General features: G+C 43.3%; 1 pseudogene; it reads left to right on the forward strand.

The window, feature by feature from the left end:
* The first annotated feature begins 3812 nt into the window (after positions 1-3812).
* On the forward strand, positions 3813-5223 carry LOC122898419 (annotated as a pseudogene).
* The last annotated feature ends 914 nt before the right edge of the window (positions 5224-6137 follow it).

The raw sequence follows: 6137 nt of genomic DNA on the forward strand, positions 1-6137 counted from the left end.
TGATGCAGAAATATACAAGTAAACCAATGAAACAATGTAGGGATCCAGAAAAGAGTATAAAATAGAGGTGGCATTACAAAGCAGTGCAGAAATGATGGTCTGTTCATTCAAGATGTTAAGACAAATGCACAAAAGATAAATAGGCGATTCTAAAGATGGAAACACCAATGGCTAGTAAAAAATATGAAAAGATGCTCTATTTTACTAGATGTCAGGGAAATGCCAATTAAAATCATAGTGAAATAACAATTCAAACTAGCCGGTTTGACAAAATTAAAAAGGCTGACAAGTCAAGTGTTGTTATGAATATGGAGAAATAGGAACCTCTAGTTTACTGTTGGTGGGGATTAAAATTCATCACTACAGACTAAAGTATAGCTCTCAGCTATAGATATATATTTATGTAGTAATATATAAAGACATGTACAGGCATGCTGAACACCAACTTCTGGTTAAATGGTTACCATTGGAGATTGGAGAGAATGCATTGGTGAAGGGCTTCAGTTATATCTGTAATAGTTCTCTTAAAAAGGTAAAGCAAATAAAACCATTAAAAGTTTATGGAGCAGGACAGTAGCTGTGTGTGTTCATAGGAGTGTATTATATTATTCCTTAACTTTTCTCTGTATTTGAATTATTTCATAACTTAAAAAGAATGAACAGTAAAGAAGTAAAAACAGTTAAGACAATTTGAGTAGTTTTACTGTGTAGGGACAGAGAAATAGAGGGATTCCTTAAAAGGATCAAGATAAGTTTCGTTTGTTTTTGTCTAAGATAGAAGATGCTAGAGCTTTTTGTATACCAGTGTGAGTAATCTAACAGAAAGGGAGAAATTGATTCAAAAGAGAATGGGTAAAACACAGAAATGAGGTCCCTACGCAGGAAAGCAAGACCGGATGCTAAGCTTAAGTGGAGAGGCTCACCTTTCAGAAGTGTAGCTATACTCCTTTCCTTGTCAGAAAGAAGAAAGGCAAAAAGGGAAGATACAGGCAGGTTGGAGGATTTGATGATGGAAGACAAGAGGAACAGACTGTCTATCTGATTGTATCTGTATTCTCAGTAAAACTGGAGAGCATACAGGTAGAGGTTGGGGACAAGGTCATCGGGGGAGACATACTAAGAAGGTGAAGAACAGATTTTCTAAAAGTTGAAAAGGGAATTTATAGAGGAAATTCAAAGAAATAAATGTCTGACCAACCTAAGCCAATTTGGTTAAACACAAATAGGTTAATTTTAGTAGATAGCAGTGGACACCAGGAGTTGAGAGTGGTGAGTTTACTACTTCCATATCTTATTACCAGGTTTTAGTAAAAGAATCAGAAGAAAGTTGTTCATACATATAGACCATAATTGAATTAACATTTATTAATAAGCAGACCTTTGGAATACATGGGTGGCTCAGTTGCTTGGGCATCTCCCTTTGGCTCAGGTCATGATCGCAGAGTCCTGTCATCAAGCCCTGAGTCATGCTCCCTGCTCTGCAAAGAGTCTGCTTCTGCCTCTGCCCCTGGCTCATACTTTCTCCCCCTTCCCCTCTCTTTGTCAAAGAAAAAAATAAAATATTTTAAAAAATAATAATAAGCGAACTTCAAATACGTCATATAGCCTATTCTGTAAGCCTAGTGAAATCTCTTTGGGACAAATGTGAGACCATTCTAAAGGCAGAATTCAGTTAGCCTAGTGGTCATTAGCAGTCAACCAGAAAGTTCCAAGGTAATGATTGCATACTGGACTACCGAGCATCAAGCTCCCAACTTCTTTCTAACAGTGAAGGGTGACTTACTAGACTCATGGCAAGGTAGGGAGTATTTCTAGAATATTTTAGGCAATTCACAGATTTCAGCTATCACTAATCTCACTAATGAAGCCTATTTCCAACATCTATTATTTAATTAACAAGCCACTAATTTCACCAATGAATATCCATCTCTATCCTTCATTATGGTAATATTTTAAAATTTGATGTTAATTGAAATGAGATTTTTGAAGATTATAATAGCTGTCTCTGGATTATAGCCTCTTTTATTAAATATTGGTTATCCCCTCCCTTCTCCTAGAGTATGCATTACAACCAGGAAATTGGTCATACCAATAGTATATCTCGGACTCACACAGGCAAACACACACACACACATGCACACATGTGTGCCTCTGTCAAAATATTTTAAAGATGCAGACATTATCTTACCTTAAATAAGATGCAAACATTGTTGAATTCTCATTTGAGATTTGAAATTACAAGCTTCACTCAATATTTTTATATTTTTATTTATTTTTTAAGACTTTTATTCTTTATTTTGTAACTGAGTAGTAATATTCATATTTTGCTACAGAACTAACAATGTATTTAATTATAAGGTATTATCTCATATTCCACCGCTATTGCAAATGGTGTAGGATCCTAGTTTGTAATCTACAACTGGACTAAAATCATTGATTAGCCATGAGACATTAAGAACTAACTTAGCCTGAGAGCACCTGGGTGGTTCAGTCAGTTAAGCATCTGCCTTCAGCTCAGTTCATGATCCCAGGGTCCAGGGTTTGATGGAGCCCCCCAGCAGGCTCCTTGCTTAGCAGGGGGTCTGCTTCTTCCTCTCCCTCTGCCCTTTCCCATCCCATTCCCCCTTCCCCGCTAATGCTCCCACTTTCTCTCTCAAATAAGTAAATAAAATCTTAAAAAACAAACAAGAACTTCCTTAGCCTGTAGGCCTGCCTAAGTTTCAGTTTCCTCATATGAAGAAATAATCCCTACCTAATGTGGATAATATGTGAATAAATTAAACAAAGTCATCAATTTTTTTTTTAGTGTGGTTAGAGTATATTGGCTAACATCTTTTGAAAGGTGCTTAAGTGATAACTCCATTTCATTATGTCTGTGTACACAGTATCATTTTTAAATGGCAAGCTCCTCCGGGGTAAATGTCTGTGTTTCGTGCTCTGAAACTCTTTTGAGTCCTACAAAAGTGAGGCAATTTTGGAAACTTCCTTTAAGGATGAACACTTATTAGACAGACAGAGCATCTGCTTGTGGGAATCTTGTACTAGTCTCCCTCTGTCTCTCTCTCCCGCTCCGTCTCTCTATTTCTCCACTCCCTGAACTCTGCTACAGATTCGCATCTCACTCATGCCTCCTGCTCTGCCAAAAAACAATCCTTTAGAAAAAGAAAAAAAAATGTACTTTGGCCCAGCTAGCTTGTCAAACTCATTCCCTCTCATCTTTCACTGCTACACTATATAAAGAGAAGTCTCACTCACTGTCTCTTTTCTACTACCCAATTACTCTGTAATGCACTGCAAGCCAACTCCCTTCTCCACTACACTACTGAAAATGCTCTCCCAAAGGTCATGGATTCCTCCCTATTATAGATCCAACAGTGTTTCCTCAGCACCCGTCTTCTTCATTCTTTTTGCAGCCCTTGACCCCGCTGACTATTCACTTTTTCTTGCTGTGTGTCTCAGTACTCAGGCAGTGAGCACTGGAGAAATTCAGACCTCAAAGGTCTTTCAATACTGTCATTTAAACTGAGCTTAGTATCTATAAAATTGAAGTCCCTGATGGTCTCTGTGCTCTTACATTGTGCAAAATTTATCAGGACCTTATGTAGAAGGGAATATGTATAACTTAATGATACCAAACTTACCTTGTTGATTCTCTTAGTAGATGTGGCTAATAATTATTTTTAAAATGCACACAGGTTCCTTTCTAGAGAGGCAGTCAAGGGGGCCCGATGAAGCTGGAGGGTGGCATTGCTACTTCCTGGTGGCCACAGGTAGGGGACGTTACATAAATGTCCAAAATACCTCTCATGAGCATGAGGTCAGGCAAAGGCACCTGCTACAACTGCTCTGGGAAGCCTACAAAGCCATCCACCCCAGATCTCACCATAGGGACCAGGAGGGAAAAGACTTTGGGGCCCGCCTTTTCAGCTGTCACTACCATTGCAAAAGCCAATAGGACCAACATTCACAAAGAGTACCATGGGGTGCCCTTCCTCCTCCAGCACCCTTACCTGCCTCCCTCAGGTTGAGGAAGACAGCAGGTCCCCAGCACCCTGCACTCTGCATCCAAGCTACACTGTGCCATCTCTGGCAGCTGCCTACACTCAGAGTCCAGCCTGTCTCTGCACTCTGCATTCTTGCTGCCAGAGTACGAAGAGGAGCTGGAGCCACTGGTGTTTGCTGAGCAGCTGTCAGTGAGGCTCTGTTGCCAGCTCTGCTACAGTGTGTTCAGGGATCCTGTGATCAGCACGTGGAGGCACATGTTTTATCAAAGATGGATCTTAAAGTCAAAGAAGTGTCCCACAAACACCAAGTTGATGGTGGTAGTGAACAAAATTGCAGTGGAGTGTAGATTTGGGAGCTCTTCCTTCACTGCAGGCATGGCTGTCGACTGGTGGCTGGCAGGAAGCCCATCAGCTTTGAGGTAGATGCCAGTGGGGACCCCTTCACCATCAAGCACAGTGCCTGGGAAGACCCCAAGGGCTGCTGTGACTGCAGGCCTGTATGGTGTTCCAACAACCCTAGTGGCCATCCCCCCCTCAAGATGAACCTGGAGGACCCCTTAAGGATTACAAGCACATCGAGTATCCCCACTCTTTCAGGTGCCTGTTCATGGGAAACCAGGTTATGTATGAGTTGAGAAAACCTGAAGGAGTTCCTCCAGCAAAAGGCTGACAGCTTCCACAAAATACACATAGTGCTGACCCAGAAGAACCAGGGGACTGTTTTCAGCACTTCGTGCTTGGGCAAGATCTCAGAGAAGATTGACCAGCTGGAGAAGAGCCTAAGCTCAAGTTTGATGTTCTGGACTAAAATCAGGGAGCTCAGAGAAGACCTTATGGAGCTCTGGAGGGATGTATCCATGTTGAATGACAAGCTGTTCTACATCAATCCACGGCTGAACACAGGCATCCTAGGATCCTATGACTCTCAGCAGACCTTCAAGTGCAAAGGAAACCGCATGGGCCAAAGTGGCCCTGTCTGGTGTCTCTGCATCTACTCCATGGGTGACATGTGGGATATTGGTACCACCTGCAAGTGCCAGGAGATGCTGGAGGGTTGTGCTGATTGCTCTGCCTTCAGGGGCACAAGCTTGACAGTAGCACAGAAGACCATACAGCATATGGGATATCCAGAACCTGCATAGGGTAAACGTGACCCAGGCCCAGACAATTGGTATACACACTGGTCTCCTCATACAGCATGCTCTTCAGCAACTCCTGAGGACATCCAGGTCTAGGACATGGGCACTAAGTTGTGTAAGGTTTTATAGATGAGATAAACACGACACCAGGGGAGATAGGCGCAAGGCAAGATTTATTAACGGCAGTCTCCAGCGAAGTTTCAGGGCTCAGGAGAAGGGGAGCCAGGGAAGTCACACCAGGAGGAGGTGGGCACCCTCTGGCGAGGTTCCTCAACTCCAGAAAGGGGCGTGGGGGAAGTCGCACTGGGAGGGAGTTAGCGGGGGTCTTTTATCAGGCCAAGGCAGGGCATGGGCTCACATCCATATTTGGTGATCGGAAGGTATGGGGTGAGGTCTCCTGATACTCCCGTTTCCTGCATAGGTATGGGGTTACCTATGGAGATGTGACCTGGGCATACACCCTTTTGGCGGGAGAGTCTAGGGTTAAGGAAGCATGCGGGAGGGGGTAGGGGACTGGAAAATGGCGGCCCCGGTGGTCATTTCTATTGTTCCTCCTGCATTCCCGGAACCGCCGACCCAACAAGCTGAAGTTAAAGAAGGAGTTCATGGCCTCAACCATTATGTGCAGGCCCTGGTCAAAGCTACGTGCACAGTGGCTCCTAACCAGATAATCAAGATCTGGGACATCTGAACCCTCCGCTGCACTGAAGTCCTACAGATACCACCAGCAGCATCTACTATATTGACATAATGAATGGCCACAGTGTGGCACCTAGCAGAACCTCATTCACACATGAGACATCAAGTCTAAGTAACAGGTGTGGGTCCTAATAGGCCGCATTGGCACTATGTAGGCCCTGACAGTCATTCAATGCCAGACCAGACCATTGTCTCCAGCATGTCCTGTGACAGGTCCCTCAGGGTCTAGAGTGTGAGCAAAATGATCAGCATGTAGACTGCTGCATCACAAGTGCAGTGTGACCGGGCTGGCCAT

The sequence above is a fragment of the Neovison vison genome, chromosome 1, assembly GCF_020171115.1.
Source record: "Neovison vison isolate M4711 chromosome 1, ASM_NN_V1, whole genome shotgun sequence".
In the NCBI taxonomy this organism is placed as follows: Eukaryota; Metazoa; Chordata; class Mammalia; order Carnivora; family Mustelidae; genus Neogale; species Neogale vison.